The sequence below is a fragment of the Ictidomys tridecemlineatus genome, chromosome 14 (assembly GCF_052094955.1).
Source record: "Ictidomys tridecemlineatus isolate mIctTri1 chromosome 14, mIctTri1.hap1, whole genome shotgun sequence".
NCBI lineage: Eukaryota > Metazoa > Chordata > Mammalia > Rodentia > Sciuridae > Ictidomys > Ictidomys tridecemlineatus.
Genome location: NC_135490.1, coordinates 53,698,671 through 53,710,919, shown reverse-complemented (window position 1 = coordinate 53,710,919; position 12,249 = coordinate 53,698,671). Strand labels below are relative to the sequence as shown.

The window sequence follows — 12,249 nt, the reverse complement described above, 5'->3', positions numbered from 1 at the left end:
TAAGAGTTGAAATAAAGTAGTTGCTGTTTCAATCTACAAGGCTTTGTGGCAGCTCAGTTATTCGTGCCCAGCCAGACTGTGGCACATATGCCCTATGTTGGAAGTGACAGGATATTGTTTTTCTTGCTCTTCTCCCTAGTTGGGGATTTGAATTTATATTCTTTATGGACATGATATATGGGTAAATAAGAATTTTACTTATTTATATATCCTAATTTAATAACCCTTTAAAATTCTTCATTAATGGTGTTTAGTGGTGTCCTATAGGTTAATGCAGGTTACAAAGTGGTCTGACATTCATTCATTATGGAGGTGTTTTTTTTAAAGCATTAATTTGGAAGCATTGTTTTCTCTCTCATTTAGATCCAGAACAGAAAGCAGCATCCAAATGGATACTAGCAAGTAAGTAAATTAAGAGGTATCTCTTACAATAAGTTTGTGTTAAAAATCAAGGTGAACAAATTGATGATCAACAGTTAATTTATGGGTAATGACAATGAATTGAAGAGGCATGATTAACCAAGTACCACATCCAAAAGCAACCTTCTGGTATTTGCCAATCTGGGAACTAGAAAGTGTTTGTTTAAATAAATAAATCCCTTCTTTATTTTGGTTTAATGTGTGTTGGAAACTTATTCTTTGGAACTAGGAGAATAAATGTTTGGTGAAATGTTTAAGGAACTAACATAATAAACAGAATTTTAAAAAGTTGTTATCTTGGAGTACAAAAAGGGGAAGATTTCTTCTTTATTTGGAGACTGTACAGCTAGAAACTCTACACATAGGCTAATGAACAACTGGGGTGAATGCCTGTCCAGGTCATTTGCAATGAATTTGCTGAAGAGAAACATCCTAAAGCAACAAGACTACTAACACAAAGTAGTATTAACTAGACCCCCACCATTCCCTGAAAGGTAGATGTTTTTGTATAATAATGCAATAAGTGTTATGGGGTTTTGGGTCTTTCTTCATGTATAAGATGTTTTGGAATTTTCACTCCTTTCACTTGTTGTCTTTGTTTATACATATAGGATGTTGGTGTTATTCTTTCTAGTTCTTTCAAGTCTAGTACTATTCCAAAACACATCCAAGTCCACAAGGTCAACTTTCTAGGATACACAGAGAGATTGTATGATTCTGTTTATTCCAGAAGAAGTTTCCCTCTTCAATAAGAGGGAAACTTCTGCTTTTCTTATTCTTAATCTCTTGTTATTATGATCTTTTCCTTTGGAGCTATGAATTAGTCTCATCCAAATGAAAAAGTTGATTTTGTGTATGATGTCTTCTTTTGCTATTGTGACCAAAGGAGTTATCATATAGTACTCAAACACAGCAAGTCTTAATTACCTTTTCCTTACCTGAGGATATATGTCTTTTATGTTGTGTAATCTCAGACAATAAAGGCCAGATTTATCTTGCTAAGTACTGCATAATCAACATGTAACAGAATACTTGACATGTAGTAAATTATCAATAAAACAAAAACATAGAAATAAGTTTTATAAACAGATCTGTATACACATGTGCACATACTCCCATCCATATATATGTCTGTAGTGTTGTACCTTTCCCAGTTTCTCTCTTTATATTACTTCTCCTGAAATCTTTTTGGGGACCAGAAGTTGAACTCAGGGACATGAGACTACCGAGCCACATCTCCATCCCTATCGTGTATTTTATTTTGAGACAGGGTCTCACTGAGTTGCTTAGTGCCTTTTTTGCTGAGGCTGACTTTGAACTCGCTATCCCCCTGCCTCAGCCTCCCAAATCTCTGGGATTACAGGCATAAGTCACCACAGCCCAGCTCCTCCTGAAATCTTGTTAACATAACCTTTCTTAGAATCATCATTCATCTGTATTGAATGAGGGATGATTGCATCACCTACAGGAAAATGCATTTTTCAATTCAAATAGCTTAATTTTGTAATGTTAATCCTCTGGTTTACCCTTCTGGCATAATGTGCACTAGGGTGACACATTTAGGATGAATATTTATTGAAATTTTAGGTCACTTATCTTTGGAATAATCTTATACAGGCAGAAAGTTAGTGGGAAAGGATACTGAAGCCAAAGGCAGCAGAGAGATAGGATGAATCTCATTATGAGTACCACTTTAGTATAACTAAGTTTTAGATGCCTACATTCCATCAATATATCCAGTATTTCCCTAAACAACAGAAGGATCTTAGACTATTTAACAGCAAATCCTAATTATTAACCTTCCCATTATTGTCATTTAGTTTCTTTCAGATTTGTAACCTATAGAATTCCACACTCCATTAGTCCCTGTTGTCATTATCATTTTTTATGTTAAATGAATGTTTAGAAGAGTTTTAAAACACATTTATCAACTCTTTTGCTCATTATTCATTCTTGAATCTCATTATTTTTCTTTCTGGCTTCAATGTCCTTTTTCTTGAAGTACTACTCTTTTAGTTTGAGCTAATCTCTGTGTTATAAAGCATTTTGTGTTAAATGGCTGAGCATGATTTGTTTTTATATTTATTTTTGAATTATCATTTAAGTGGTTACAGACAGCTAGTTGAGAGTCACTTTCCTGAAACTTGAAAAAAATACTCTGTTGTAATATGCCACTTACTGTCATTGATTAGTTTTCTGTTGTCAGTCTGATTAACTTACTCATTCCCTTATTGCCCTACTTCCTGTTAATGAGTGTTTTTTCTACGTAGTTTCTAAGGTTTCATCCGTGCCTTAAATGTTTTATTTTATTATTATTATATACTTTGATATATTTTTTATCCACCTCTGGATTTAGTGTAATCTTTATATGTCAGGACCCAGGTCACTAATTCTGGAAAAATTCAGTCATGATCTCCTCAGTGATTGACCTGTCCCCATCTTTCTCTTCTCTTTCTGAAATATTTATGTTCAGGAGGGTCTTCTCAACTTAGCTTCCATGTTTCTTAATTGGATTGTTTGTAACTATGCTCTTATACTTCTGTATCTGACAGTGTTTGTTTTCCAAGCAGTTTCCTGATCACCCATTATTTTAAGAGCCATCATTTTCTTGCCTTATTCTTACCTTTATCTCTGGAGATATTAAACCCCTTTTTAAAAAGTTTTTTATATTATTTGTTGATGTTGATATATGAAATTTTTGTTTTATTGCACTGTGGCTGTGGTAATTTTACAGTAGTTTATAATTTAGACTTGTAAGTTCATCCTCAGGGCAGTGATTATTCTGGTGGGAATTCTGCTTGCCTCTAGTTGTAGAGACCTACATTGGGAGGAGGAAGGTGTTCCAGGGCCGTTTCTCCTATGATAGGACATAAATGTTAAAATATTTTCTATGCTTGCCGTTCCAATTTGTGAGTGGTGGCATGGAGCAATCAAGGCCCTGTCCTATGGAGTTCTTACATCCCTAGCTGATCCTTTTCATCCATATTGCTGAAACAGTTGGCCTAGTTCATTTTCAAGTCCAGTGGTCGTAGCTTGTTATTTTCATTTAAGACTCAGGCTTGGACAAATAGCTCATTCCAGATCTCTAACAAATTTAAAAAAACACATATCCTCAACTCCTTCCAAGCTAGGTTTATAAAAATCATATACCTTAAGGTATGTGTACTTGAGCTTTAGCTCCTGTTTTTCCTATGAGTTTCTAGTTTTCTTCATTTTTCACTGAGCTATGGGAAAGCCTTTTGTGGCTCTCAGTCTCAGTTGTGGATTAGATTTTTGTGCTATTTTCTTTAGTTTTTTTTTTTTTTTAAGGTATGGGATAGGAAGGAGAGGCTTTCGTTAGTTCAGTATGCCAGAGTGCAAATATAAGTTTTAAATTATAAAATATGGCAATTTATATATCTAACAAATAAAAAAACTTAGAACCTAAAGACCAGATTTAGGAACTTAGAGTCAAATTTATATTCTGTGCTTAGAATTTCCAAGAAAAAAGGTCTCTGCTGCCTTGATCCTATTCTCTACTGGAGAATACATTGCATTTGGTGTTTAGGTAAACAAGAATGCTTTTTATTTGCATGTCTTTTGTTTAAAGAATTAGTATTGGTGTAAAATGGCTTGTTCTTTATTCTAAAATAGGCAGTATTTTTAGTGATAATTTTTAGACATTATTTTTTTAAAATTTATATTTAGGTCCACATCGGAAGAGAGTACTCAAGCATATACCGGCAGGTAAGCAACTTAGGAAGTATTTCGTACAAATAAATATGTTGAAAACTTAAGAATGAGAAAGTTGATAATTCACAAATAATTATTCCATATTTTTTGAGTGATCACAATTGATAAAGTACTTTGCCAAACCCAATATTTATATTTTCCATTCTACAACTATTTATTATTTAAGAAAGATTACTGATCTTTATTCAGCTGACTAAATCTTTATTGATTGCCCCCCTCTTATGATATGTAGGTGAATTACTAATAAAATCTACTAAGAGACAGATATTTATAATTAAATTTGCAAAAGTAACATATAAGCTGAACATGTTTTGTTTCCTTTTTGCTGGGGTCCAAAAAGGAAAATGTCACTTTGTTTGGATTGTATTTATACACACAAACTCAACATAGACAATGCAGTGAATGATACTCCACTTAGGAGGAGTTAACTTAAGAGACTATAACATAAATACAGTGAAAACTACTTTCGTCATACGCTCTTAACTTCCCATAATTGTGTTAACAAGTTCTTTCTGAATTCTTTCTAAGTTTTAGTTTCCCAAGGTCCACAGGCATGATTTGTGATCTTTTGGAAGTTTTCAAAAATTTGTATGTCTCTTTATATTCCTTTCTCCTTTGTAGAATTTTCTTTTCTTGTATTGTCTAGTATTTTTCCTTAAAGTGATCTCTTTTAGTTACATTCAATTTACTGCTCTCCCAGAGCATTCTTTATAACTGCAGCTTAAGTTTTTAGGTTACACCTCAAACTTTACATAGTTTCTATGCTTCTTGATGGAAATCACCCCCTTAGTTAAGAAAACCACAGTATTTCTATATCCTTTATTACCTTATTGTCCTCTGATGTCTCCTAACATAACCACACTTTTATATATGAAAATTAGTTACTTCCTCCAAACTAAGACAAAAAAGATCTTTATTGTCTCCAGTCTCTGTCCCTGTCACCAAGGGAATTATGAGAGAGTGCTTAAACACTGCAATTCTTTCAGACTTTTGTTTCCTAGAAGCATTACCCTCCTATTAGTCTGAAATTACTTGAAAGTAATGGCCATATTTATTTTGCTCATCACCAATTTATAGGTAGTACCATGCAGAGAATATACTCAATACTTATGAATGAGTAATTATTCTTGATCTTCACATTGCATATGGAGTTAGTGTTGTAACTACTACTCTAGTTGTATCCTCACATTTTATCATAATCATCCTCTTCCAGAAATGATATATTCAAGAAAGACTTTTGGTAATTGTTAATACAAAACATAAAATAGAATTTGAACAGATAAATTTCTTTTCCTTCACACTTTGAAATGGAAGAGAAAGAAATTACCATAAAAATTAACATAACTTTGACAGATTCTATTATAGCAATCTAAAAATATTACTTCCTTATATATTTAGATCAAAATCATAGGGAAGCACCCAAATATATAGTACAAATTAAGTAAACTAAAATGAAATTCACAATCCACAATTAATTGATTTGACAGATGAACTGATGAAATCTTATTATTAATCTGTTTTTTTTATTCAGTTTAGTAGTATTATCTTAAGTTTATTGAGCAGTTATTCTTGTTGTCAGACTGGAATTAAAGAGAAGAAGCTAATAAGATGTAAGATCTATGTATTAGTTTATAAAACACACCCATATTTTATTAAAAGTGAAGAATGTTAACTTTTCTCTTTTGCAAGTTCTGCTTTAGTTCCCCAGAAATAAAAAAAAAAATCATAAAGTGAATAAATGACTCATGGCCAAAACATCTAATAAAAATTGTGGTCAATCTTTCAAGAGTTCTTTTTCCTGACACATGAATTTTTCATGTGGTAGTACTCATTTTGGGCACTTTACAGTGGAATGGAATTTGAGCATGAGTATTTTTCTTCTATTCCGCAGTGACCAGTAATCTGTTCAGAAGGCAATGAATGATATCGAGGGTCTCACTGAGAAAAGAAAACTACCATTCCTCCTTTTGTTGAAGCTAATGCACAGAATAAACAGAGTGTGGACCAGTTCTCATGCCAGTGTGTCTGATTTTCTTTTCCCCTTCCTTCACTTGGGTGGTCTCCATATGGAACACCTCTCCACCTTGAATCCTTTGTTTCTTTGGGGAAGTTTGAGTTCCCTGATGGGCCAGTCTAGGTGGTGAGTTCAGTCCTAGGCCAAGGAGGTGGGGCCTGCAAATGGGAAGGAGTAGAAAAATCACAGTAAGAAAGACACTTCCAGGGAAAAGAACATTGGTTCATAGTATTCTCCATTGGGTGCTTCCATCTTGCCCTCTGTGGGAGCCAGCTGCTCAGATATATTTATTCATAGTTCAAAGCTATTTGAGGGCAAGTATCAACAAATATTCAACAAGCCTTAGCCTAATTCACCAATGGTTAGCTGAGTCAAGAACCTCATTCCCTTAGTGCTGCAGTGCTCTGCTTTCCACCTTTGATGGGCTGAGTTCTCTGCTGCTTGGTACTGACCCTGAATACTGATCCTCCCCCCAAGGGCAACTGCTATATTTGATGACAAACACCCCACCTGAGGATCACAAGGCCAGACCCAATGTGACTACTCATGTCCAACATGTTAGAAAGGTCTTCCTCCAATTGAGATTAAATTTAATCTTTTTGAGAAATAGAAAGCTGCTCTACTCCAGTTTCTTCAATATAGAGAATGTGAAGCAAAGCAAAGCATAGTGTACAGAGTCATGGAAATGGGCACCTCAGGGTTCTCATGAGGACACATGTCATGGAACAGTTTTATGATCAACGTCATGGTGCTATCAAACTCTTGACAACTTACGTAACTTCATTGCTGCCCTGTTTCTGGCCTGCTCACATTTCCTCCTGTAAAGCCCAATTCTGTTTTTATATGTAAACACAATCTGCAGTCATTGTTACATCAGTTCCAATCCATTGTTATTTACTCTTTATAGTAATTTTAGATATTTTTTACTCTGCAGGATTTTCAAACTTTAGAAATACTGTTAAGAGAATTCCATATAGGAATTCTTTCCTAATTGATCTAGTCAATCTTGTTGAACTAATCTTGTTGAGCAAACAGCTTTTAATGATTTTTAACACATCATTAATGAGGGAGACAGGTCTATATTATAATAGTTGAAAGATTCATCTATACATGTGAAATATTGAAGTGTGTTTGCAAATGAATGCCAAACTTTTCTTCCTAGTGGGGGAGGAAAGACCACTGAAACTGCCTGGACGAACTTTATTTCCTGACTCTCCATGAGAGTTATTTGGAATGTCTAGGAAGAGTCACAGACTTTTCACATTTTGCCACATGTACTTTATCTTGCCTCTTTCCCTAATTCAACCTTTCTGAACAGTTTGAGAAGAGTATTTGTGTCTCCTACCCCTGTGCATTTAATGCCTTTACTGTGCTGTGAATTGTCCAGGACAGCACATTCTCTCCCATAACCCTGGAAAATTCCTATGTTCAGGAAACTAACATTGCCAATACATTCCTCCAGTCTATAGCCCAATTTCTTAGTTGTCCTGTTGTCATCCTCCATGCTTGATTTAAGTCCAGGCTCCCACAGTTCATACACTTATCATATCTCTTTAGTCTCCTTTATAGTTTCAGAAAATTTTCAAGTTTGCCTACTTCTGAAACTTAGAGACAAAGACTGCGGCATTTCTGTGTATGTGTGTGTGTGTGTGTGTGTGTGTACACGTACACATATGCACTGCTACATTTGTGATTATGTCTTCAGCTATTATGCGAAAAGCCAACAAATCGCAAATATGTGGTCAGGCCTACAATATAGAAATAGCTGTCAACGTGTCTGCCCTGCTTACCAAATTGAGTCAGTCTAAGAACTTGGGAGGCAGGAGGTGACTAGAACTTGACAGCCTTCGAAGGAGGGGTCGTATTCATGGGCTCTTCACTGGCAGCCTGGGAGGTTGGTGGTACTGATGCCCTCTGTGCCAGGGTGGAGGCCGGTGAGTGGTCCTTCACTGGCAGCGTGGTCACCATGGGGGCATTGGGAAGAGAGGCTCTTTGCTGTCCAGCAGGGTTCCTAGATGCAGGCTGAGGGGTGGGTGGTGGGACAATGGAATGGGACAGATTGGGGTTGGGTTGGGAGACCTGAAGAGTTGGGGGCTGGGGAGGACTGGTCCCTTTGCTGGCTGCCTGTGCTGCCTATGGCCATGGACATTGCTGTCACTGGATGTAGAAGAGGACAAAATGACCGCCATGGAAGGGGGAGTGGTGTCCATGGCCATGTCCTCAGGCAGCACAGCGGGATTCTGGGTAAGGTGAGCCGATGCCATGGCTATTAGGGTGGGAGGGACACTCCTAGTGGAATGCTGGCCCTGGGTATTGGGGTTTGGGGTGGAAGGGACAGGAGTGGGTCTTGGTAATGAATGAGGAGGAGGAGGAAGAGGAGCAGCAGGAGGAGCAGCCAAAGGAGAGGGAACACTAGGAGGAGGAAGAGCAGGAAGGGGAGGAGGAGGAGGAATAGGAGCAGAAGGAAGTGGAAATGGAGAAGGGGGAGAGGGAAAAGGAGGAGGAGGAGGAGGAAAATAAGAAGGGAAATGAGGAGGAAGAGAAGGACTAGGACGAGGAGAAGGAGGAGGGGGAGGAGGGGGAGGAGGAGGAGGGGGAGGAGAAGCAGGAGAAAAAAGTGAAGGAAGAGAAGAAGGAAATGGAAGAGGAGGAGGAGGAGGACAAGGAGAATGAGGGGGAGGAGGAGGAAGAGAAGGACTAGGACGAGGAGAAGGAGGAGGGGGAGGAGGAGGAGGAGGAGGAGCAGGAGAAAAAAGTGAAGGAAGAGAAGACGGAAATGGAAGAGGAGGAGGAGGAGGACAAGGAGAACGAGGGGGAGGAGGAGGAAGAGGAAGAGGAGAAGGAGGAGGAGGAGGATCTATACACATGGGGGTTGGGGATTCTGTTCTGGAATAGGTAGGATTGGAGGGGAAAAGGACCTGGGTAGGAGGTGTGGGAAGGTGAAACACATTAGGGGTAATTCCAACATGGGGACTGGGGCTGAAGGGAGACGGAGGTTTCCTGGGAAGAGGCAGTGGAATATTAGATGAGGGGGAAGGTGGAGGGATGGGTAGGTTCAGGGGCCCAGCAGGCTGGAAATCCATTGGGATGGGGGAGGGGTCAGTGGGTGGGGGGAGGGGGCCTGCATTCCAGGTAGGGCCTGCAGGTGGGGAGGATGAATGGACAGTGGTGGTGCAGTCCTCCAGAGCCTCTCTTCTGCCCTGGACGACCTGTGTCTCAGGCTTCACGTGGTTACTTCTGGCACTCTGAACCCTCCTCAGGGTGCCTTTTGAACATATAAGTGGCTGCTTTGCTGGTGGGGGCAGCCCATCCTGATGCCAGGCAATCAGTGATGGCAGGGCCACTGGCATGAGCAGCTTTCTTTTATGCGGCCTCCTGGAAGCAGCAGTCAGTGAGGGCCAACTCTGGGATAGAACACAGGTGGGCTTCAGGCCCTGCTCTCCCTGGATGGATGGGGAGGCAGACACCTGGGCCTTCTCGGGAACACTGATTCCCTCTGGGGGCCAAGAACTGGCCTCCAGGGCACTGAGGTCTCTGCTAGTTACCTCCTCCTCCTCCTCCTCTTCCTTCTCCTCCTCATCCTTCTCCTCGTCCTTCTTCTCTTCCTCCTCCTCCTCCTCGTCCTTCTCCTCCTCTAGCTTCTCTTCTTTCTCCTCCTCCTCCCCCTCCTCCTCCTCCTCCTCCTCCTCCTGATGGATCTTGCTGTTTTCTGGATGTTCCTGGGCCCTGAGCTCAGCTTCCTTAGCTGCACCAAGAGGGCAGCGAGCAGCTGTCATGGGCCCCTCAGCTTGGTGGATGAGCTGAGGAACTGGAGGCAGGAGGAGTGGCCAGCGCCCAGGAGGGGGGACCCTTACTGCTGTCATTGAGGGGCCGAACATCCGGGAGTTGTTCTGCGATAGCACCGGCTTTTTGGGGAACGGCCCCCAGGACGCGGGCAGCAGGATCCCCCGACAGAGGAGCAGGCCTCTGTTCCTGCCAGCAGCAGGAGGCCTCCAAGGTCGGGGATCCTGGAGGAAGTGCCTGCTGGCAGGGCTGGGGGGAGCGGCAGGTGCAGCCGGGTGGGCCCTGTGAGGAGAGGGAGCCTCCAGGGCGAGGCGCAGGGGAGTTTGACGGGCCACCAGGGCCCTGCGGCGCAGCCTGCGACCGCACTTGGTGAGAAGACTGCCCATGGAGGGCACTGGGGCTCGTCACTAGGCAGAAGTCCACACTAGTCCAACGCTGGTCAGCACAGAGCAGCTTGGCTGAGAAGCCAGCTCCTCCTTGGACCAAAGGCTGAACTGCTGTTTAGCCCTTTGTGATGTGTGGCTGGAACCTGTGACGCAGATAGTACTTGGGCCAAGGCGGTTGGTCAAAGGAAGGCTCCAGGGTGAAGAGACCCCCACCCCCGCTTGGTCTGAGCTCAGGCTCCTCCTGACTCTGTGCTGCTTCTTCTCCCACACCCACAGCACAGTTATCCTCACCCTCCAGATGGTCATTCTGAGGCTGCTTTCCTCTGGGTTACTTAGGCAGTCATTCCACGTGGCTCCAAAAATCTCTCCATGGTTCTACTGGACATGACTGTACCGATCCAGAGTCAAACCACCATCAGTTGCCCCCAGATAGCTCTAGTTAATTTTTTCTCCATAGTTCCCACCATACTACTAATTTAGAAAACCATTACAGTGGTCCCTGGAACTGTCCCAAGATCCTTGAGCAGTAATGGTGCCTGACTGTGCTGTTACTTCAGGTAAAATATGTCGTTTGTTTGGGAGGAGTTGCCTTTCATCCTGACCAAAGCACATACACATCCTTCTTTCTACATCATATTGAAGGTGTGCAGTGTTCTTCCTGTTCCCTAGCATTACATTTTCCAGAGACCTCAGCCCATGTTTGGCTGACTACATTGCTCTGGGGATAAGGTGATGCAGAACATTCCATGTCTCAAAGGTGTCAGTCCATGGACATCCAGCTCCATCCCTGGGCCAGAGGTGGAGCAGAACATTAGGGCACAAGGACATTTTGAAGGGCAGCCGCTCACCTCATGGCAGCCACAAAGCAGAGAGTAAGATGGAGCAAATGGCAAGATTTATCTCCAAGGGTTTGCTACAAGCGGCCTAGTTTGCTACCACTGGGGCCAGCTTTACTGCAACTTCTCTGGCCAAACTCTGCTACCTGCTGCTCATTTTCACAGTCATCTGGATAAATGCTGCTAGCAATATCCATACCACTGGATGAAATTGAAATTTTTCCACTAGAATAATTAAGACATCATCTCTAACTAAATTTAGCCACACAGATAGTGTCAAGACATGTGTAAAATGTAAAATGGAAAATGACAATGAAGTTGCTAGAAAGTAACATGAATGCCCTCCAGTCCCACTTCCAATAGAATAAGCTTTCTCCTCAGCAAAGTCATGAGCACCGTCTTTAATACTGACAGTCCTTTAGCCTCCTGGCCTTCTGAGCTTCCACCAAAATCACACCCAAAGCTCTGCTTACCATAGTGAAATCTTTTCCAGATGGCATCTCTAAAGTTTTGAAAATTCCACCCCAAATTCAAAAAGGATCTAGACATTATTGAACCAGATGGTCAGATTAGTCACAGTAAAGAACTCATCTCTTGGTAACCACTTCTATTTTAGTCAGCTTTTTCTGCCACTATGATCAAAAGACCTGACAAGAAGAACTAGAGGAGGCAATGTTTAATTGGCTCCCGGTTTCACAAGCAGTCCAGAGTCAGCTGCCTCCAGGACTCTGGACAACAGGAAGCAAATAATCATGGCAAAAGAGTGTGGTGGAAGGAAGAAGCTCAGGATATTGCCACAAGGTGGGGAAGTGCTAGTGGACTCCCTGGGCACAATATATACATCCCACATACAAGCGCTCATTGACCTACTTCTTTTTGCCAACCCCTACCTGCCGACAATCATTGTCCAGTTAACCCATATCAGTGATTAAGGAAATGATTGGCTAAGGTTCTCATAGCCTAATCATTTCAGCTCTAATATTTCTTGAATTGTCTCACCCATGAGCTCCTGGTGATACCTCATATCTAAATTGTAACACATGCTGTTGTTCTGGTTCAAGCAGGAATGTGTCCTGGG

At 41.1% G+C, this 12,249-nt stretch overlaps 1 long non-coding RNA gene across 1 annotated transcript; it reads left to right on the top strand.

Moving 5' to 3' along the window:
- Positions 1-359: 359 nt before the first annotated feature.
- Positions 360-6,157, top strand: LOC144370622 (uncharacterized). Its single transcript, XR_013430526.1, has 3 exons — positions 360-402; positions 4,108-4,146; positions 6,044-6,157. It is a non-coding gene; the product is annotated as an uncharacterized LOC144370622 (long non-coding RNA).
- The last annotated feature ends 6,092 nt before the right edge of the window (positions 6,158-12,249 follow it).